The sequence below is a fragment of the Grus americana genome, chromosome Z (assembly GCF_028858705.1).
Source record: "Grus americana isolate bGruAme1 chromosome Z, bGruAme1.mat, whole genome shotgun sequence".
NCBI classification, from domain to species: Eukaryota; Metazoa; Chordata; class Aves; order Gruiformes; family Gruidae; genus Grus; species Grus americana.
Window position 1 is genome coordinate 59,052,496 of NC_072891.1, and position 23,685 is coordinate 59,076,180.

Below are 23,685 nucleotides of genomic sequence, written 5' to 3' on the forward strand. Positions count from 1 at the left end.
CATATTTTTCCCTCCTTCTATGGTTGTGTAGCACACATACAATATATTCAACAGTCAGGCACAGCATAACAGATTTATGACTGACATTTTGAGACGCTGTTCTCCACATGTAATTGCCGTTACAGAAGCGGAAATTCTGGGGTTTTTTTTTCTTCCCTGAAATCAGCATTCAGTGAACTTCACCATTGAAATGGCAGGATACTTCACACCGCTTTACTTTTGCACTTTGCACAGAGAACACAGATTAAGTAGTGCTACCATCTAGAGAGGAAGATAGAACATAGGGAAATGAGGAAGAAGTGGGAGGTTTTCCTCATTGTTTCTTGTTATATTTCCCTCACATAGCTCTAAAAGAGGAGGTGCTCTTCAGCATGTTGAAATAAGAGAGTAAAACCACTGATCCAAATAGGTATAGGCACGGTTGAGGTGTAGGCACGCAGTAGGTCTAGATTGCTGATTACGCACATGAAAACTGAAAGAATTTTCTGTTTCATTGAACTGTCCCTTAATCTTTCTATACTTCTCTTTTCCGTAAGTAAATTACATCATTTCTCTATGCTTGCAGTGATACTGTGAGGATAAAATGAACTGTACTGACTGAAAAGGCTGGGAAGGACTTTGATGGTATATGGTCATCAAAACTCTCTGAGAAACAGCTTGTCAGGCTGCAAATAATTGTTTATCAAGTTGCCTGTAGCTGATAAGCATTAACAAAATAACAATTAGACTGTATATGGTTTTCTGACCAATTTTAATTCAGCAGGAGTGCACAAATAAGTAGTGAAATGATTCTTACAGTTTTGCCAGTACTTTGCAAATGCAGCATAAAGAACCTTCACTTTAGGCTTGATACTATAATACCGAAAAAGTGCTACATAAAGAATGAGGAAATGCTAGCATTGTGCTACCCATAGTTCTGATCAATTGATTTCTGCAGAGGGCATTAATCATCTACTTGATATCCCCAGTGTAGAAAGAGTTTGACTTCTTTTTCATTTGTTGAATACCTGTTTTCATATAATCTACTTAAAATGCCTTGGACAGAATTATCATCTTAGATGTTCACATTGAGCAAAGAAATCCATGCTATTAAGTACTTCAAAGGCAAAGCAGGAGTCATTGGGTTTTTTTACTCAGATGTTACTGATTCTTTAATTTGATCAAGTAAGGTAAACTCCTTGCTAATTGTGGACACGAGTTGGTGTTTTTTTCACCCACCCTTCAGATAAATCTATATATGGTTTAGTTTTAGGTGTTCTTGTAAGGACCAAGGAGTTGGAATAAATGATCCGTGTGCATCTCTTCTAACTAATGGTTTCCAATGAGTCTATATGTACTTCCAAAATGTAACTCTTCTGTGAATGACTTGGAAAGAAAAAATAAAAACTACATGTCCATAACAGCAATTAAGCAACTATTTTCAGTGAAGTACCACAGATAAATACAAGCATATCTTGCCATAATAGCATAGGACAACTTAAAAAAATTTGAATTCCAGATCAGTGAAACATGGAAAGGGGCAATAAATATATACCGCCGCTTCAGTTTACTTGCAGCTTCTGCCAAAGCTGATGTAAGTAATTCACAGCAGTGCTTGGCCAGTAGAACCACATATAGTATAATGCCCTTCATAAAACAACACCATTCCTTTCTGCTCAGTAGGTGGCATTTGAGTTCACTCATAGAGATCAAAGTTTCAGGAAAACTTATTATCAATTCTACTCTCATTGCGTACTGTGTCTGTTATAACAGTACTAGTGATGATAAGACTTTATTAAGTACATCTAACAGAGTCACAGGGAGTATCAAATAAAAATTTTCAACTGTAGATCATATATCTGAGGACTAATAATCTTTTTCAAAAGCACCATATATAAATATATTATAAATATAGTATACAAATCAATTTTATAATTTTAGTTTTAACTTTTATCTTTAAAATGGAACAGTATATTCTCTTGAATAGCCTGTAGTGTGCTAGTATTTCCTCACAAGCTTTAAAAATTTATAGCTTCATGAATGATATATTCAAGATTTTTTCCACATGGTTGAATTTGGAAATTGCATTCTAAAGCTTTGAAGTGACGCTTCAAAATTAATTCTAATCTCTGTCCAAAGAACTATGTTAACAGAAGCCATGCATGGTCGCTATTATATTATAGGTTGCTATTTTTCTGCTTAATAATTAAGTAAAGAAATCTATCTGCAGTCCTGTGCTTGATTTATGTCAATCTTCCTGCACACCTACTTATTTTGAAATCACAGGTTAATGCCTCTTCAAGACTCCCTTTTGCAATGGGGCTTTCTTTTTTGTCACGAAGATCTTAAAGTGCTGTAATAAAATAATTTGATCTACACATTAAAACACATAAGTGTGAGCTAGTTTTACCTGCAGCGGGCACCACACAACTGCTTGCTCATTCCCCATCTGGATGAGGCAGACAAATGGAAAAGATACAGTGAGGAAAGCTGTAAGTTGGGATAAACACAGTTTGATACATAAATTAAAAGCCTGGTGCACAAGCAAAGCAAAGAATTAATTCACTACTTCCTAAGGACAGAGAGGTGTTCAGCCACCTCCAGGAAAGGAGGGTTCTGTCATGTTTAAGAATAATGCTGAAAGACAAATGGCATCATTCCATTTGCTGCTACCCCCTCTCTGGCCTTCTTCTACCCCAGGGTCCTTACAAACTGAGAAAGATGTCATTATAGCATGAAATGTCCCTTTAATTATTTTGCACCAACTATCTTCACAGCCTGCCCTCCAAAATTGTCCTCATTCTTGGTGTCTACCAGGATCAAGCTGAGATACTGGAAACTTCCTGGCCCCACTCCCAGAAGAAAGGTTCCAACCCCAAAATGTACGTACTCATCTGAAACCTGTGTCATTGCCGCCTTCACTGCCCTACTATCACTGGCACAGCAGAGTGGCCGAGGTCCTGAAAAACTCCGAGGAGCAACTCAGCATATCTCTGGTCGTTGACAGGCTTCAAGCTTCAAAACTGAAAACATCTCAGCCCTGCTCACAGAAGACTTTTGCCAGCCCTGAAAGGTGGGGGTTTTTTCTTGAAACCTGTCTCATTGCCCCATTCACAGTCTTAATAATACAATCATTGCAGTCTCGCTTGGGCATTGAAACAGTTCAGGGATCCATATACTATCTCCCTTTGGCAATTAGCCCACTTCAAGCTTCAAAACTGAAAAAAAGTCATGGACCACCTTCCAGACAAAATGTTCTTGGCCCAAAAGGTATGTCTTTCCTAAAAACCTGCCTCTAAAAATATTATGGGACGAATTACCTTTGTTCTCAATGTTTACTAACAGCCAGCTGAAATACTCAATACACCCTGGCTCTAGTAGTAGATGAAAACAGATGGCCTTGAAAGGTGACTCTCTCGTGAAAAGTGCTTCAAAGTTTTGTATGAGCTACTTACCTTCATTCTTGACATGTACCAGCATCTAGTCAAAAAAAATTTACTCATCCACACCCTGATCCCTATCAGGTTGCCAGTCTCAAAAGGTGCTTTTCTCCTGAAACCTGTCTCATTGCACCATCTACAACCCAACTAACAGAGGGGTTTCAGGCTCGCCTACCCTGTTTATTGGTTGGGCGCCCTGTATTTGACTGCTTGGTAGGATCCTTCCTTGACACAGGGACCATCGGTTCCTTGTTGGAGGCTGCTGCCTGTGGCAGTCGCTGAGTTTCCCTCCTTGGCCAGCTCCTACTGGAATGCAAGCAAAGGCAACACCATCACCATCCAGAGCCCTTGGCACAGCCCCATCTTCAGTTGCTACACGAAGAGCTGCCTTGGCCCTTCCACACATGCAGCTCTTCTAGAAAATATGTCCAGCCTCATACTCATTGCGACCATCTGGGTTGCCCAGCCCCAGCACACAGCTGGGAAGATTTGATCCTTAGTGCACAACAGAAATACCAGCCATAGAGAAGATACTTTTAGAAGAAACTTCCCTCACTGATCTATTCACAGCCCTGATAACACTGGGATTAAAGGCTCTCCCTGCCACCGAAAGACTTCTGGGAGCAAATTGCCTTTGTTCTTGATGTGAACAAGCGTCCAACGAAAATAACTGAAAACCTTCAGGCCCTGGACCCAGATAAAATGTAATAACCCGCCAAAAGTTGTGTATTTTCTGAGACATACCTCATGGTCCCATTCACAGTTCTGCTAACGGTAGGGCTGTAAGCTTACCTAGGCACTGAAAAAACTCTGATGAACTACTTAGCATTGTCTCTTGCTTTCGACCAGCTTCTAGCTTCAAAATTGAAATAGTCCAGGCTCTCATCCCAGACAGAAGGCTCAACCACCAGTAGATCTTTCTTTTCTGAAACCTGTCTCATTGCCCCATTCACCACACTACTGACAATAGGGCTGCAGGTTCATGTTATCACTGAAATAGTCCGAGGCACATAACTACCGTCTTCCTTGGTGTCTACCAGCAACCAGCCAAAAAACTGAAAATCTCCTGGCCCTGCTCCCTAATGAAAAGTACCAGCCCTGAAAGGTGTTTCATACCTGATACCTGTCTTCTTTCCCCATTCATAGCCCTAATAACACTGGGCCTGCTGTCTTATCTATGTAGCTAAACAGTCTGAGTGACTTACCCTCTTTCTCAGCATTTACCACCATTCAGCTGAACTATTGAAAATGTCCTTGCTCTGGTCTTAGATGATAGGTGCCAGTCCTGAAAGGTGTTTCTTTCCCTGAAACCTGTCTCATCACTCCACACACAGTTCTAATAACACTGAGGGAGCAGGCCTGTCTAGGCATCAAAGGAAGCCCAAGCAGTCTTAAACTCCCTCTCGGCGTCTATCAGCAACCAGCTGAAAAAAAACTGAAAAATGTCCTGGCCCTGCTTCAAGACAAATGGTGACAGCACTGAAAGTCTCTCTCTCTCTCTCTCTCTCTCTCTTTCTCTCATTGGCCTATTCACAGCGCTACAGATGGTGGTGCTGCAGGCTTGTGTAATCATTGAAATGGTCCGAGGACAGACTTATGATCTCACTAGCCATCAGTTAGCATCGAGATTTAAAAATGAAAATTTCCCGGCCCTGATCCCAGACAAAAGGAGACAGCCCCAAAAGGTGTTTCTTTCCTGAAACCAGCCTATGAAACTTTTCTAAGACCAATTTTTGTTCTCAATATATATCCACATCCAGTAGAAAAACTAAACAAGTGATGTCATGCTCCCAGACAAAAGGTGACAGAACCGAAAAATGTTTCTTTCCTGAAATGAGCCTCATCACCCCATTGACAGCCTTACTAACACTGAGGCTGCAGCTCATCTAGCCTACAAAACACTCCAAGGAGTGACATATCATCTCTCTTGCTGTTGACCACTTTCAAGGTTCAAAACTGAAAAGGTCGAGGCCCTGCTCCCAGATGAAACTTGTCAGAAGTGAAAAGTGTTTCTCTCCTGGACAATTCTCTTTCATCATTTTATTCCCAGCTGGCAGCTAAGCACAATGGGCCCACTTGCTCACACCCTCACCCCCCCGGGGGGTGTGGGGAGGAGAATGGGAAAACAAAGGCAAAGACTCCTGTTTTTGGGATAAAGACAGTTTACTGCTACAGCAAAGGGAGAGGAAAATAACAACAGTACTTAACAGAATATACAAAGCTGGTGATACACAATGCAGTTTCTCGCCCAGCAACCATACAAATCATACTGCACGGTCAGACCCGTCCTGAAGACAGACTGTCCCCAAGTGACATGCTCTGGAACCATGCACTCCTCCCTAATTATTCCCCACTTTAGACTGTGCATGAGGTCATAAGGTATGGAATATTCCGTTTGACTAGTTCGGGTCACCTGTCCTGGGTCTCTCCCATCCCACATTCAGGTGAAAATTAATTCTTTACCAGCAGAACACAGCATATTTTGCACCCCTTTTTCCATACCATCTACACCATGCCCAGATCCTACACTTGTCAATTAATCACCACCACATTCCCTGTGTTTGAGATATATATACAGATACACAGATATCATGTCCTTAGTCTACAGGTATCCATTTTTCATTTAGTTCATGGCTTTGGCTGCCATCTGTCATTACAATCTCTCAGAGCAGGAGCAAAGGTGTGAGCTGCTGGATTGTTCCATGCTGCAACCGGAGTTTTTCGGGTTTTTTTACGGCTGGTGTATCTGGTATGGGCCATGATCACAGTCTGGATGTCAAAGAGGCTATATTTTCGATGAAGTTCCTGGGCACCAGTTCTAGTTCCATCATCATGGCACTTTGTTCAGTTTCAAAGTCCATCCTTCCATTAGTTTTGGGTGATTGTTATGGTCGTACCGTTGATACAGTACATAGCTATTAATATCATACAATTTATTGGCTATTTTCACCCAAAAATCACATCCCCTTGGGGTACACACTGGACTTCCCCATCTTTTCTCATCACCCACTAAGTGCACCCTGGTCCCTGAGCAAAAGCAATCCCGCAGATGGGCTTGCCTTTGCCTGAAGCGGGGATAACTCAAACTGTTTTACCCAACATGTTTTTCATGCACACTACAGGAACTTTATCTCCTTCTACTGGGCATGGAAATTTTGATTGTGCAGGGCCAGCTCGATTGGCAGATCCCCTACAGTTAATTAACCAGGTGGTCATTGCTAAATGTGTGTCCCAGTGTTTGAGAGTCCCACCACCCATTGCTCTCAGGGTAGTCTTTAGCAGTCCATTGTACCTTTCAATTTTCCCAGAGGCTGGTGCATGATAGGGGATGTGATACACCCACTCAATACCATGCTCTTTGGCCCAGGTGTCTATGAGGTTGTTCCAAAAAGAGAGCATATGGTTTCGCATCTTCTGTTAGTTTATTATACGGTGGGGCTTCTTCAGCACGTGTCACCTCCTCCTCTGGCGACATTCCGAAATCTTTCCCTTCTGACCAGTCTGTGATCACTTCCAGAATTCCTGGACAATTGGGGCTACCTATTTGAGCCTGCTGTGTGATCAGTGCAACCCACTTACTCCACGTAGCATCGGTTGCATGATGTGTAGAAGGAGCCCTCTCTTTGAACATCCAAACCAGCACTAGCAGTTGGGGTGTCAGGAGGAGCTGTGCTTCAGTGCCAATCACCTCTGAAGCAGCTCGAACCCCTTCATAGGCTGCCAATATCTCCTTTTCTGTTGGAGTGTAGTGGCCCTCGGATCCTCTGTATCCCCAACTCCAAAACCCCAGGGGTCGACCTCGAGTCTCCCCTGGTGTTTTGTGCCAGAGACTCCAGGTAGGGCCATTCTCCCCGGCTGTGGTGTAGAGCACATTTTTTTTACATCTGGTCCTGCCCGGACTGGTCCAAGAGCTATGACACGAACTATTTCTTGTTTAATTTGTTCAAAAGCTTGTTGTTGCTCAGGGCCCCATTTGAAATCATTCTTCTTCCAGGTTACGTGGTAGAGAAGTCTTACTATCAGACTGTAGTTCGGAATGTGCATTCTCCAGAAACCCACAATGCCTAAGAAGGCCTGTGTCTCCTTTTTGTTGGTTGGTGGAGACATGGCTGATCCATTGGGATCTGATGCCGCCCATCATGCCACCTTATTTCTAAAAACTGGATTTCTTGCGCAGGCCCCTTCACCTTCCTTCGTTTTATGGCAAAACCAGCCTGCAGCAGGATTTGGATTATTTTCTTCCCTTTCTCAGAAACTTCCTCTGCTGAGTTGCCCCATACAATGATGTCATCAATGTATTGCAGGTGCTCTGGGGCTTCACCCTTTTCCAGTGCAGTCTGGATCAGCCCATGGCAAATGGTGGGGCTGTGTTTCCACCCCTGGGGCAGTCAATTCCAGGTGTACTGGACGCCCCTCCAAGGGAAGGCAAACTGTGGTCTCCACTCTGGTGCCAAAGGGATTGAGAAAAATACATTAGCTGTATCAGTTGTGGCATAGAATCATGGAATCATAGAATGGTATGGGTTGGAAGGGACATCAAAGATCATCTAGTTCCACCCCCCCCCCGCCATGGGCAAGGACAGCCTCCACTAGACCACGTTGCACAAAGCCTCATCCAACCTGGCCTTGAACACTTCCAGGGATGGGGAATCCACAACTTGTCCGGGCAAGCTGTTCCAGTGCCTCACCACCCTCACAGTAAAGAATTTCTTCCTAACACCTAATCTAAATGGACCCTCCTTTAGCGTAAAACCATTACCCCTTGTCCTGTCACTACACTCCCTCATAAACAGTCCCTGTCCAGCTTTCCTGGAGGCCCCCTTCAGGTACCTGAAGGCCGCAATTAGATCTCCCCAGAGCCTTCTTTTCTCCAGGCTGAACAACCCCAACTCTCTCAGCCTGTCCTCATAGGAGAGGTGCTCCAGGCCTCCGATCAGCTTTGTGGCCCTCCTCTGGACTCTCTCCAACAGCTCCATGCCTCTCCTGTACTGGGGCCCCCACAGCTGGATGCAGTACTCCAGGTGGGGTCTCACAAGAGCGGAGTAGAGGGGCAGGATCACCTCCCTCGACCTGCTGGTCACCCTTCTTTTGATGCAGCCTGGGACACGGTTGGCTTTCTGGGCTGCAAGCGCATTGCTGGCTCATGTTGAGCTTTTAAATCAATCAGCACCTTGGAGTCCTCCTCCTCAGGGCTGCTCTCAATCCGTTCCCCGCCCAGCCTGTAGTTGTGCTTGGGATTGTGCTGACCCCTGTGCAGGACCTTGCACTTGGCCTTGTTGAACTTGATGCAGTTCGCATGGGCCCACCTCTCCAGCCTGTCAAGGTCCCTCTGGATGGCATCCCTTCCCTCCAGCGTGTCAACCACACCACACAGCTTGGTGTCGTCGGCAAACTTGCTGAGAGTGCACGCGATCCCATTGTCCATATCACCAACAAAGATGTTGAACAGTGCCCGTCCCAGTACCGACCCCTGAGGAACACCACTCCTCACCGTTCTCCACTTGGACATTGAGCCGTTGACCACAACTCTTTGAGTGTGACCATCCAGCTAATTCCTTATCCACTGAGTGGTCCATCCATCGAATACATGTCTCTCCCATGTAGAGGCAAGGATGTCGTGCGGGACAGTGTCAAATGCCTTGCACAAGTCCAGGTAGATGACATCAGTTGCTAGTCCCTTATTCACTGATGCTGTAATCCCATCATAGAAGGCCACCAAGTTTGTCAGGCACAATAGTGAAGCCATGTTGGCAGTAATCAATCACGATGTGCCTGAGCATAGTCTCCAGGAGGGTATGCTTCATAATCTTGTCAGGCATGGAGGTGAGAAAGCCACTGAGCTGAAACATAAATTTTTATCTTCCTTGGGCTTTTCATTTCTATTGAGGACCTGGCCGCCTCTTGGAAAAGCAATTAGGATTTTGTTATCACGGCAAGAGATTTCAGTACTTTTTTACCACAATTTATATTTTCTATTTTGCTACAGTCCTAGGGCTTATCTGTGTTTTATCCAATGGAATTTCTCAGAGGAGAAAGGCAGTCTTCCAGTTTGTGTATATCAAGACTTTAAATCCTGGGTTCTGACATATAACTGCATAGATAAAAGCAGATGAACATGTTTAAAAACTCTCAATTTTTTTTATACCCTGAGTGTTTTATTTAAAAAAATTTCTATCTAGCTAGCTATCAATGCAGATATATGTTGTGATTTTCCTTTGTGGTAAAAACCAAGTAGAGTCAACCACAGAGGTCAGATGAAATAATAAATGTCTTACTTAAATGGAAGATAATATGGCGAATGGAAGGATATCATGCTGTATATAAATACTTGAAGTCTGAATGTCATGTTTCCAATTAAGTCAAGAAAATAAAAAGTCTGTTAATTTTCAGAAAGCTTTTAAATTCTGACCTGAATGGCGGGGCAAGGCTAACCAAATGAATAGGTGCGATGCAAGGGGATATTTTTATGCATAAAACTGAAAGGAATAAAGAAGAAAAAATAAGCAAGACGGTGCAAATATATCAAACTATGAAGTAGTAGCTACTAAAAAGTATTCCTTAGCCTAAAAGGAACCTAACTTAAGAAGAATCCATGTAGAGTTCTGAAAATTGTCTAAAAAGTGCAAGAATTATGCTACAGATGCCGTCACTGGAGGATAGACCTTATAGTAGCAATGGAGAGATGCCTTGCAAACTTGCCTCCCGGCTGTGACTGACTTGGAGAGAGTTGGACGTTTAGTGATGTATTAAACTTTCTAACCAAGTAGTGGTTTTGTGATTAGTATTGTATTTGAGTGTACTTATTTTCCTTTAAAAAAGTCGAAACACCAGTTGTGTTCTGGTATTTAAGAAAACATATTACCTATGTATCATACAGTATATAAAAAGCACACATCACAGACTATCTCTTGTAGGACTACTTTGTATCAGAGAGAATTTTTTCCTTTTTCTAGATCTCAACCCTCCTAAACCACCATCCGTTATCAGCTTTTATAGACCAAAAATGTAATGTTTCCAAATTCTACGTGCTGAATACTACATACTGTGGAGATATTTTTCTGAATTATGCATGCATGACATGAATTAAAAAAAAGCTCACACTTTTAATTCAGTGGTGTAAAGACTTGACTTAACACTCAACTCTTTGATTCTTTTAATTTTTTTCTGCATGCAACCACACTTTAACTTCTTATCTATGGCATTGGGCTTTCCATGCCTGATCAGATTTTTTTTTGTTGCATATACAATTTCAATAAATTACTAGAGACAAGTGCCAGGGTGCTGGAAAAGAGATGACATATAAATCCTGGAATAATAATTAAAATTTTTTCCAATATTTTTCTAATTAAGAGGTCTTAAAATACTTTTATATTTGGTTGTTTTTTCCCTGTATCTATAAATATTCTAACAAAATTATTTCCATGCCACTCAGCATTTATGGAAACTGCTGTCTCACTTCTGATAAAGCTTTAATAACATCACAGGTTTTTCAGTCACCTACAATTTTTGACTCTTTTGTTATTTCAGAGAAGCAAGACATGAAAGACAACTTTAATACACTGAGTGCTGCTCCCCGTTCAAAGGGGCCTAAAAATATTCTTAATTACCATTTTTCCTTCCCTGCATATGAGTTTCAGGAGAAGAATAAAATTATGCTCTAACCTGACTGGGAAGGATTTTTCATGCTCTTTAAGCTTTAATTTGGAGAAATAAATTTATTCATTCCACCATATCAGTAAGGGATTGTCTACATTAAACACACTAAATCTATGTCTAAGTTCAGTCAGAATAATGGGCTTTAAGGACTTTCTGTCACTGATAGGTACAGCCTTGTCATCCTCTATTTTACATCAACTTTATTAAGTATGTGGACACATTGTGTCTGCTAGAATCATTCCATTAGCTGAGAATGAGCTGAGCCAAAAAAGGAAAAGGTTTGCTTTCCCACAGATCAGTACATTTAGCTGACTTGCTGCATGGAGAAAGAGGCACTATTACTGATAGCTGTGGAAAGAGGATATTCATCTGGCTCACCTAAAATGCAGATAGATACAAAATTTTTAGAGAATCAAGGTAGGATAAATATCCTGTCCCAGCTGAGCAGGAACCTGTGGTAATGCAACTCTATGAGCTAATTTAGTCGTGAGTACTAATTTTAGTTTTGATTACTAGTGTCTGCATAGCCAAAGTAACCTACATTTTTATATATAGTGAAGGCAATAATTGTATAAAAGTTTGAAAACTTTCTTTCTTTCTAGTCAGCTGACCTTAAAGTAAACTTTTGTGCTAATGTGCAATCGGTCATATGCAAAGCTGCTTTTTTTTTTATAGGTAACCAAACTATTACATAGCACATTTCTAACTGGGCTACCGCACTGCATGGCGGAAGGGAGTGGCATGGCTACTCTGGCCCACTCTGGAACAATGTGAGTTGGTGTACGGATTTACACCAATTTTTGTCCCTCAGAGTGTTTTTCCAGCAAGGGCAATTGGAAACCACTCATGGAAGACCAAGGAGGGAACAGGCATATGTGATTTTTCTTTTGAGTGCTCTTCAGCCTCTGACCATTGCCAGCTGTATTGGTAGTTTACTTATTGACGTTGTGTCCCTTTCAACCCATAAAAACTTTTTGCGTCCACAGCATTCTCTGTGCTTTTCTGCAGTGCTGATCCCTGTCCTTTCATTTCCTTTGAATCTGAAAGCTCAGTTATCTCTTTTGAAGTTCCCTGGAACTCATACTGCAATAAAATGATATTTTTTTCCAATACCATTGCTTGCATTTTATCACTAGATTAGCTCTTTACCGGACAGAAGAGTACCAGCATTGTCAGGCAGATCGCATATATAGGCAATCTCTACATATTCTTACCCTCTTGTGAATCTTTTCTTGTATCAATATATCCTTTTTGAGTTGAGGGTACATATGCATGTAGGATTTAAAAAGAAACATTAAGTTATACCATGGTATTACAGTATTGTGTGCTCTGTTCTCTGTTCTTTTCCTTATCTGTGGCTTGCTTTCTGACCTCTACTGAATAGCAATGCGGTGATATCATGGAACTGTGTGTCATGATTCCAAGATTTTACTCCTTAATGGCAAAGTCAATCTTACAGATCTGATTTAAATGTAAGGCCAGCTTTATTTCCCATATTCATTCCTCTTCATTTAACAGCCTTAACAATGTAAAATGCATTTAACTACAGTGAATTTCATCTGTCATTTTAATGCTAAATCTCTTAGTTTTATGTAGTTGTTGTGTTCATCTGTCTAAAACAAAAAAAAAGATATCTCTTACATATGAACTGTTGTCATGATACTGTCACTTAAAGCACGTGTAACAGGCAAAAGACAGATTTTTCTTTTAGACTCCCGTGATGTGAGAAGGTTGCTTTGCTGCTAATGAATCATGTAAATTTTATTTATTCATTAGTGAGTATGGAGCCATTTAAAATTACCAAAGATTTTGACGAGAATGAGAGTGTTAGCAAAAGACTTACTATATATATGAGAAAACTCTAGAGACCCTTGTGTCTTTTTTGTCCTTGTTCTAGAAAGATTTAATGCAGTGTTAGATGTGTAAAGCTACAAGAAAACTATTCACAAATATTTTATAGTGAGCAGCATAATTCACTGCAAAGTTCCTTTTTCCATCCCTACTTCATAAATTACAGTGAGCTGTAATATGGTTAATGTCCCTGTGGAATAAGGACTTTTCCTTGTTTGATTTATAGATTGGACCTTTAAAAAGATTTTGAACTAAATTTTGCTTTTGAAGTCTATAGGTAAAAGAAGTCAAGTACTACTTTTTAACAAGGCTAACTTTCTCCGTTGAATCAGGGCAGACAAGAGAAAGACATGCATATAGGAAAAATTAAATATTGCTTCCCAAAAGAAGAAAATTGATTACACAACATCTTATAATGTCTTTGATCTTAAATGTTACACAGCCTAGCTTCTTCTGCCTTGAATTTCAACAGTTTTTGTGCCTAAAATGTAGTCATCTTTTTAAGAGTATGAAATTCTTTTGAGGTTATTCTGTTCATCCCAAAAGAAGAAGCTGCCATTTTTAACTTCTATCTGTACCACTTTCCCTGACATTTACTTCAGACATCTATTTTTCCTTCAGATTCTTTCAGAACTCATTGAATCAGGGAAAAATTATGTTACAGTATTGCTGAATCCAGTACCATACTGCTCCATGCCCCTAGGCCCAACCAGTAGCAATGCAGAGCATGCATTCCAAACAGGCACACATAAATAGACATATGTAGTCCACAGAAGTGCAGGAGGCCACATGGATTGTAGACTGAAAATGCAGCACTCTTGTAAAAGCAAAAAAAAAATCAATGGCCTCATTCTGACTTCCTCTCTGGCAGATTAACATATTAGTAAGAAATACATGTATGGATCACTGAAAAAATCAACTCAGGTGCTCAATCTGCCCAATAGCATAGCCTCAATCTCAGCTCTCTCCAACTGCTGGGACAGAGATATATGAATCCCCAGGCCACTGACCACTGCAGCTCCTAGTGCAAACACCCATTACAGAGTGCAACAGACACACAGAGATGCACACACTATGCTCTTCCCCTGCATACTAAAATATGTTCAAAACCACGAGGCAATAAGACCTCTCAGTCTCTAGGGTTTGTTCCCCAGTGTTCCCTCAGGCATAAGCAGATGAGCCTTTTCTCTTGTAACAAAAACTTTGGAATCCTGTTGTCTCAATCTGCTCAGAGCAGATCTAACCTCAAAGTTAGATCATGCTGCCCACCATCTTTCTTAATAAAGTATTGAAAATACCCAGGACTGGAGTCCACAACCTCTCTGAGCACTTGTTCCATCATTTGACCATCTTCATGGGGAAGAATTTCTTTACTGAATGAAAATCATCATTTTCCTACTATTCTCTTCCACATTCTACGTAAGGGCACTGAATAAGGAACAGTCTTAGCAATGAAATAATATAGGAAAGAAAAGAAAGATCAGTACTGGCCTCTGATCTTTGATGACTGTGTCTTTACTTGTACTCAAAAAGCCTCAAACATTTATTGCTAACAACTGACAACACTATATTATTTTGTTGTCCAGATAGAGATGCAACATCCTTTGTGCTTATAAAAAAAATCATGCCAATTCTTACATGATTCAACAGACCTTTATTTTTTTAGACGAATTGCTGTTGGCTAGCAACAGTGAACTGCTTATAGTGAACTCGCTCTCTTGGTCTCTAGTGGAATGTTGGCTCCTTGACTCTTCACAATTAAAACCACAACGTAGATACTGGTATGAGGACTGACATGATCTGTGTGTGGAGGTATGCATTTACTTTTCTTAATATGATTCTTCTTGACACTGTTCATGGTAAAAGAAAACAGTGGATAAGGAATTGGATGGATGATCACAGTGAAAGAGTTCTGGTCAATAGCTGCATGTCCACGTGGAGATCAGTGACAAGTGGTGCGCCTCAGGGTTAGGTATTGGGACTAGCACTGTTTTCTTTGGCAGCAAAAGGGACAGTGGCAGTGAATGCACTCTTAGCAAGTTTGCCACCAACACCACGCTATGTTGTGCTGTCAACACAGTAGACAACGCTATACAGAGAGACCTTGAGAGCTTGGAGAGGGGGGCCCATTTGTACTGCATGAAATTCAAGAAGGCCAAGTGCAAGATCGTGCAGGTGGGTTGGGACTGTCCCAAGCACGACTATAGTCTGGGAAGAGAATAGATTGAAAGCAGCCCTGATCAGAAGGACTTGAGGATACTAGTGGATGAGACGCCGAACGTGAACTGGCACTGTGCTCTTGCAGCCCAGAACGCCAAACATATCCTGCGCTGTTGTCAAAAGGAGCATGACAAATATGTCAAGGGATTGAAATCTGTTCCGCTCTCATGATAGTCCATGTGGTGTACTGTATTCAGCTTTGAGGCTCTCAACATAAGACATAGAGCTGTTGGAGCGAGTCCAGAGGAGGGCCACGAAGCTGATGAGGGAGCTAGAGAACGTCTCCTATGAAGACAAGCTGAGAGAATACGGGTTGTTCAGCCTGGAGAAGACAACGCTCAAGACTGACTTTATACCAGTCTTTCAGTACTAAAGAGGCCTACAAGAAAGGTGAAGAGGCAGTGTGTACAAGGATATGTACTGGTAGGAAAAGGAGTAATGGCTAAAACCGGCAAGAGTTACATATTGGGAAGAAATACTTTACTGTGAGAATAGTGAGACAATAGAAAAGGCTGCCTAAAGAAGTTGTTGATATCTCCCACCCTGGATGTGTTCAAGGCCAGGTTGGATGGGACGTTCCGCAAAATTGTCTAGTACAGCTGTCTCTGCCCATATCTGGAGGGATTTCGAACTAGATGATCTTTAAAGTCCTTTCCAATCCAAACCATTCTATGATTCTATGAAAAATGAAAAGTTAAATATAAAACTGTTAACATTTCTCTGTTTGCTAACACCTGAACTTGGAACTGAAATCTGTGCATGGCAAAAAGGCGTAGAATAGAGAGTAAAGGTCTTATTATACCATAGCAGCATAGTTTACAATGTCAATTTAATGATAGTGTAGCCAGCTATTAAATGATACAGAAAAGATGAAGCTTCCAAAAACAGTTTTTCTAGTTCTGAATGAAGTGATAACGAAATTCTGTAACATTTCCATTTAATGGGAAACCTTCCTCTTTTAATGCCAGTCTGTAACTTCACCACAATAGTAACCTTAAAATACTGATGATTATATCATTTTATATAAAACACAGAGTGGAAGTAACAGATTCCTCTATTTTAATAGTATCACTGTAAGAATTTCCTAGTCAAGTTTCTACAGTGAAATGATAAGGACTGACGTATGAAAAAATCGTGGTTTATATTTTAAATGTTGTGGTAAACGGATACATACTGTGAAATGAAGTTTAACAAAAGTTATGATTGAAACTCACAAGTTCCTTTTAGTTTTTGCTTTCGTGGCTCTTGTCAAGAGCTAAGTCAAACAACTTAATTTATTTGAAATAATTTACTTTTCTTTCTTTTTAACCAGTTAGCTAAGACCTAAGAGAAATAAACAAATATTTAGAATTTCTCATACCTACCTTTAAAAACACTTTTCAACCATTTCAAAAAAATAAAATTGTGAAATATTTCAGTGAGCAGGAATGCCTTGATCAACTGACAACAATATGTGGAGCAGGTGTTTTTTAATAACATGACACCGTCTTCTTTTTCTGTCGAACTTCAAGTGTTTCTGATTTAAGATTCAGAAAGAAGACCTGTGTTGGTAAGTTTATTGATTTAGGTGCCAATGAGCACGTGTCACTAACTAAAACTTACCATACATTCTATGGTTAGTATTACTGAGAATGACAAGCTGTGAATGCCACGCCAGTGGAACACAGTTGGTTTAGGTAATGTGTATTTCCCCTGCTCTTTTTATATTGATAGATACGGTTTAATGATTCTGTTTGCTTGAGTTATCTTAAGTTTTATGATACTCTGAAGCAATAAGAACCCTATATACCTTGTCTTGCTTATTTCATTGTCGAATGCCTCTATACTGTATTTGTATAAATATACTTACTGGGTAGGAATCCTTTATCTGCAGTTAAATAGCAAAAGGCAGCATATTTCTTTTTCCAGATATCTCAGGTGCAGCTCATTTCTCAAATCTTTTGCAGGTAGTGGTCGGTTGGAGTTAAAGGACCGCTAATTCTTCCAACATGAAATTGAAGGAAAGGGAAATTAAATTTAAAGTTGCTCACAGACACAGAATGAACCTGTGACTTTCTAATCTGTATTTCACTACTGCAGCATTCTTTGTTTTCTTTTACGCTTTCTTATCCATAAATCCTAACGAGTAATTTTCTGAATTCAATCTGTTCTCCAAATATTAGGAAATAGATGAGCATAATATAGATTATATCTTAACTTTATACTATGATTAATTTTAATCTTTTCATTAGAAAACTTTCACTACGATGGACTTGGAGAGCATAATCGCTAAGATAACGTAAGTGTTATTTGACTAGCAGATCCAATTAACTGGACTAAACTCGACAGTTTATACTGTAAACACTAGTCATTAACATATATGTTGTCCTCTTTATTTTGAACCGGAATAAAAATCACAAAAGAAGATATTTTTGAAATATATTTGGTTGAATTGAAAGTAACTATAAACATGATACTTGCAAAAGTGCGTCTGAGGAATTTTAGCTTGCTTTTTTAATCAAAGAAATATAGTATCTCAGCATTCATCCAAACTAATTTTAGAACTATGTCTTGTTGCCCATTGCTGCAACATGCCTAAGTCAGGAATATGCCTAGTTTTTAAAAACATACTATGTACATGTCGCCAAACCTTCTATACTCCACTGTTGAACTGGAAAGCATATTTTGACACAGGTGTAAGGAGATTTTTTTTCAGAACTCACAAGAACAAACATTATTATCTCCCAGCACGCAGAATTCTCTACATAGATGTCCTAGAGTCCTAGTATTTAGCTTTTTGTACAGCATGGACTTTTCAGTCACTTTCTGGAAATGCCCAGTTCACTGAAGTTTTGATTCAGCACTTAATCCATTGTTAAAAGCATTTGAATCACAAAAGAGAGTTTTACTCTCTTTGCAAAATTTTCTCTTTTGGGATTATTATGAATCCAGCAGTGTAGAACAGTTATTTCAGTTATAACGGGAATTTTTAGTTCAAAACGAATTTAGAAATTTACTTTTTCCAACAGTACATACAGCTTGACAAGTTTTCTGAACTATGATCTCTTTCATACAGATTGCTTCAATGAACTTTTACCATAATGCTTTTGTTGCTGAATACACTTGTTCCTGTTAGTTTGCCCTTATGTCTACATCAGTAAACTTTTTTCTCTTTATAATTGCTGATTAACACACTTTTAAAATATAAAATATCAATTGAGTGTGTACGCCTAAAGTAGAAAAGGCTCCTCAGACTTAAATCTCTACACTGGATTTACCGTAATCTCGCCTTACACTTCGGTTTCCACTTTCTGCTCAAGAGCTATTGTGCAAAAAATGAGGATTCATTTACCCTGTGTGCAATACGTGAATATTCACAGATTATAGGTGTTTTATTGCATATTTGTGCATTTATGGCTTTTTTGCACATGACAGGACATGCATGTGCGGCCAAGGTTTTATGTTATTTACACATAAATCATTAACGTATTAATGTTTCTAATGCATGCTCATTGTTGTACAATTAAATGACTGGTTTACTTTTATTTGCCCACCATGTAAACTAGAATGCAGTCTCATTTTTTTGTCTGTCTTTATCTTTTAGTAGCTGCTATAATAGGGAGGAGGTGCATGATTTTCTTGTCACTTCCCAGCCAAAATTATCTTTCCTGTACTTTCCTGGTACTTTTCGCCAAGCCCAAATGATTCCTCATGGTTTAGTGAGTGAACTAGTAATCTATTAGTTAAACGTCAGATTTTAACATTGACAACCTACTGATCAGACAATAGCACACAATTTAGATGGTTCTTATCTGTCTTTAACAAGCAGGGTAGCTCTACACAATTCGCTTCTTCAGGTGCATGGCAACTTGATTCATATCACATTTCACATATGTTTTTACTGTAACACAGTGATTTTTCCCCATTAGTTTTTACCTTTAATTTATACTAAATCTTTACAAGATGTTAGACACTGATCTGCAAGTGACTATGCCTTTAGGCAGATTGCTTGCTTTCAGAGATTTCCACCAAAATTGTGCCTGTCTGTCATGGGGAAAGAGCTGAAAGGCTGTAGTCTAAAAGCTTAAAAAAATTGCTATCAAAACACTTTGTTCGTTAAGAATGATATGAGGCGTATTAAAATTCTATGCAAGTAAGAAGACAGGGAAAATTATCTGTCTAGACAACCTAGCTATTCATATATAAATGTAACTAGTTTTTTTCAATGTCTTTAAGAATGAAAATATACTTATTGACTTTTGTGATTAGTGACTCACACTTTAACTTTTGTTTAGATTCTAACAATTCAGTTGTAATAGAAATGTGAAAAGAAACATAAATAAATACTTCAATATCTTGTCTCTATTCTGTGTAACAAGGAGAAAAATAGCTCACCACCCTTGAAACTACTATTTAGAGAAGGATAAAACAGTTCACCGTTGACAATGTTGCTGTTTGTGGCAGCGCATAATAGTCACAGTCTTTTAAAGGTTACTTTTCTTTTTGGTAGACTATCCTCTATATTACAGTTCTTTCTCATTTAAACTTGGAAACCTTCACTAATGATGACTTCTAGTATCCTGCTAGTGAACTTCGAATTTACTCTGTAGTATCATTTAATTCTCAGGAGTTTTCAGAGTTGTACATGCTTGAATTGACCCAATGTCATTTTAGTAGTAAAAAAAGGTACTTTCCATGTTACTTTGTTGAGTTCTGTGCCCACTGCTCCAAGAAAGGCTAAAAAAATTTATTGGCAGTATGAACATGTATATAGAAAACAGACATATACAGCTATTTTGCATTTATTTGTCAAGGTGTTGGTACTGGCAAGTCTACTGGAGCGGTTTCTCTAGGAAGATGCCACAACATTCTGTCATGTGCGATAAAGCAAGTTACTATCAGCGCCAAGATGGACATGGCGCTGGCCAAGGCAAAGCCTATCAGTGATGGTTGTACTGCGTCTATGAGAACACAGTTAAGAACGGACAAAAGCTGCTAAAGAGCAGCAGCCAGGAGAGTAGAGAGAGTCTGTGCAAGAAACAAGTCTGCAGACACCAAGGTCAGTGAAGAATGAGGGGGAGGATGTGCTCCAGGCACAGAAGCAGAAAGTCTCCTGCAGCTTATTGTGAAAAGTGTAGTGACACATCTTGTCCCCCACAATACATGGAGGTTAATGTTGCCGCAGATGTCCACCTGCACCCTGTGGAAGGCTGCACACATAAGCCGGTGCATGCCAAAAGGAGAGTGTGACCCTGTTGGAATCCGATGTTGGAGCAGGCTTCTGGCAAGACCTGTGGACTTGAGAGAGGAGTGCACGCTACTGCAGGTTTGGTGGCAGCACTTGTGACCTTGTGGAGGACCACCTCATTCCTGAAGGACTTTTTCCCATGAGTGGCATCCCATGCTGGAACAGTGGAAGTCTGTGTGCAGCGAGGAGCAGCAGAGACAATCTCTACTCAACTGACTGCTACTGATGGCAATGCCCCATCCCCTGCACCACTGAGGGGGCTGACGTAGAGAACTTGAGGTGAAGTTGACCCTGGAAAGAAAGGAGGGGTGCAGGTGTTTTGACTTTTAAGATATGTTTTTATTTCTCAGTATCCTATTCCAAGTTTTGAATCATAATAAATTAATTTCACCAAGTCAAGTATTTAGTGTGTGAAGGTATTTGCTTTCTTGTCTCACTTGTCCTTAGATCAACCCACGAGCGTTTTTTTGTATTTTCTCTGCCATGTCCAGTTGAGGTGAGACAGTGACTGAGTGGCTTGCTGATTACTTGTCAGCTAGCCAAGGTCAACACACAGTAACAACACATCTATGCCTGGCAAGGTGCACAGATAAGACACAGATTCTGCTCAGAGAAAAGCAGATAGCATCATGGCCTTTCTTGTCCCCCCCACTGACTAAATATTTTGGAGGTCCACCAGTGAGAATATATACATCGCTACACTAGATGTAGAATGTGCACTGCTCCAGCACCTCGGTTTTCACAGCCTGCACTGCTGGATCCTAGATCCAAGTTTCTCCAGTAGCCCTGAGGCATAAATAAATGCAGAATCACACAGTACTGGCTGAGAGTCTCCTGATCATGAAGTAGGAAATCCACCCATGGTCTCTCCCTTAGAAACCCACATACTTCAGCAGGTATTATCTTGGCTCCCGTTCACTTACAGAAATGTTACAGAACTGCACTTCAAGAACAAGACCACATGGAAGTCTACTAGAACTACCTGTTGGTTCCTTGACTATAGTTACACCTCTAGTCTTAGCAGCCAATTTGTCATCAATGTATCGACAGCCATGGTAAGTCGGCATTCTTTCAATTTCATAAAGTGACATGAGTGTCTTTCAGGAGCTAATATCAGTATATCTAACTTATCTCACACAATTACATTGATGAAATAAATTATTCTTTACATATGCATAAAATGTTAATACAAATAATCTGTTTTCCACAGATATACATAATAATTAAAATTTTCTTCTATTGTGTGGCCCTACTTTTTCATAACCAAAACCTGCAAAGGAGACATGATTATACCTTTTGGTGTCAGGCAAAAAAAAAACCAATTTGCTCTGCCATCACTTACCTGTAGTGTTCCTTTGATCACTTTAAATATGAGCTTACTAGTTTCCCTTCAGTCGTCTAAAATATTTATGGAAAATAAATATTAATCTCCCAGAATGCCTGTCATCACTGTCTTTTAATACTGTTATTTGCATATTATATAGTGCTGGTACTGTAAAAAAAAAATCTATTTCTGATAGAGGCTGTTAAATATTGTCCAGAATTTGTACTGAATGAAAGTGCTTTATCATCATCTTCAGAAAGAAATATAACACTTTGCTTTCTAAATCCTCCTGGGTTATTACATATGCATTGCTGACCCAGTGGCATTCCATATTTGCATTTGACATAACATAAAAGGACTTATTTTATATTCAAGGCAAGACTGTCTTTCTCCTCAAAAGTATTGCTCACTTAGAGTCTGACCCTGCTACTCTCAGTCATAAAGAACTATTTCTGAAATTAAATTCCATGAATCTACTCAGAAGATGATGAATAAAATGAATAGTCTTGGCCTTGCAGTAATTTACACTTTAATAATTTTACCCTTCCACACAGTGCTTTTTAAGGGATTTTTTTTGCAATTAATGTTGTTGTTAAACACCTGATAAAATTCACTAAGATTGCCAAGTTTACAGTTTTCTGCTGCCGTGAAACCTTTGAGATTGGCCAGATAGTCCATTTGCATTTTTAACTTCTGTGAATTTGACTCTGGAAAGTGTTTTTATATAGGTATTACTGTAGTCTTTACAAGTTTTCAGTGCCTCTCTTTTGTATCTAGTTTACACTACATACAGTAGTATTTTAAATATAATTTTTGGTGACAAAACTAAAAGCAATAGCAGTATTGTTAAGTAGACCTTTCACTGTAAAGATTGCTGAAGCACTTGTAATAGAACATTAAAATATTAATTAGATCGTATTCCGTAGTATTTTGATGTAAAAAAGTTATATGCATTCATCTTACTACTGCTTGAAAGACAGTCTCTAATAGCGGAAAATACTTTTTCTTAAATTACGAAAGTGTTTCTGATGAAAACGTGAAATCACACACCTCAAATGGCTTTATATTTTTTGTTTCTGACTTGAAGGTTTTGCTTTGCGTCTTTCAGTGAGCCAAAAATCTTTTACTCCCTGTCCAAAGATTTAATACAGATATTTTGTTCTTTTGACTTTGTCACAAATGTATTACTTTTCTTTTCTTTCATTAGAAAATTACTTAAAGAAGAGACATTACAAAGATGTTATTTATTTTTGCTTCAGTAAAGCATTTGATATGATAATGTATGGGAAACTAATATTTAAATCAGAGACAGTGGATAGTACTACAATGTCTTAGAAAGAACGTAGGAAAATTACTAAAAGTCGGACACAATTAGAATGTGTTTTTTTACTGGTTAGTCCTTAAATGCCAATTGCTAGTGGCCATGTTCAGGAAGTCATTTAAGAACGTACTTTATTAATATTGTTATTTATACAGCTTCTAGAAATAAAAAAAGAAAATGCTATGCAATATCAAAGATATGAGATATTTGAATTATCTTTAACAGATAATAGCTTCAGCATCATACTTAAAACATTCTTTTCATACAATTATCAGCCCACTCCCAAGGGACAAGTATCAGCTGGACAGTCCACGTTAAAGTTATTCTTAAATTCCAATTCTCCTATTGTCAAAAAGATTAACATTTTCATAAAGACAGTTTGTGAGATGACGCCAAGTGCTGTTGGGGAATAATAACTCAAGGCTATGAATACAAAACTAAAATGGAAATAAAAGTAGTATTTTTTTATTTAAGCATGACAAAACACAGTGATGTTAAATAAATTTATTTGGCTACACTGGAGCTGTGGCACATGAAGCAGATAGCATTAAAAATTGCATGTAGAGAGTCAGGTCTTCTGCGTTTATATCCTGTTTTGGAGGACATCCTTTCCATCCTATAGAAGGTGTGTGATCCTGTCCTGGTTCTGTCATGGCTAGAGCTAATT

The 23,685-nt window shown here is 39.4% G+C and overlaps 1 long non-coding RNA gene across 2 annotated transcripts in view; it reads left to right on the forward strand.

Annotated features, from left to right (window-relative positions):
• Window positions 1-20,634, forward strand: part of LOC129199770 (uncharacterized) — a 52,756-nt gene extending 32,122 nt beyond the window's left edge. For both annotated transcript variants that reach the window (XR_008574738.1, XR_008574739.1), the window contains exons 2-4: window positions 2,757-3,052; window positions 17,378-17,424; window positions 19,940-20,634. This is a non-coding gene — a long non-coding RNA (uncharacterized LOC129199770). The remainder of the gene's footprint in view (window positions 1-2,756; window positions 3,053-17,377; window positions 17,425-19,939) is intronic.
• The last annotated feature ends 3,051 nt before the right edge of the window (window positions 20,635-23,685 follow it).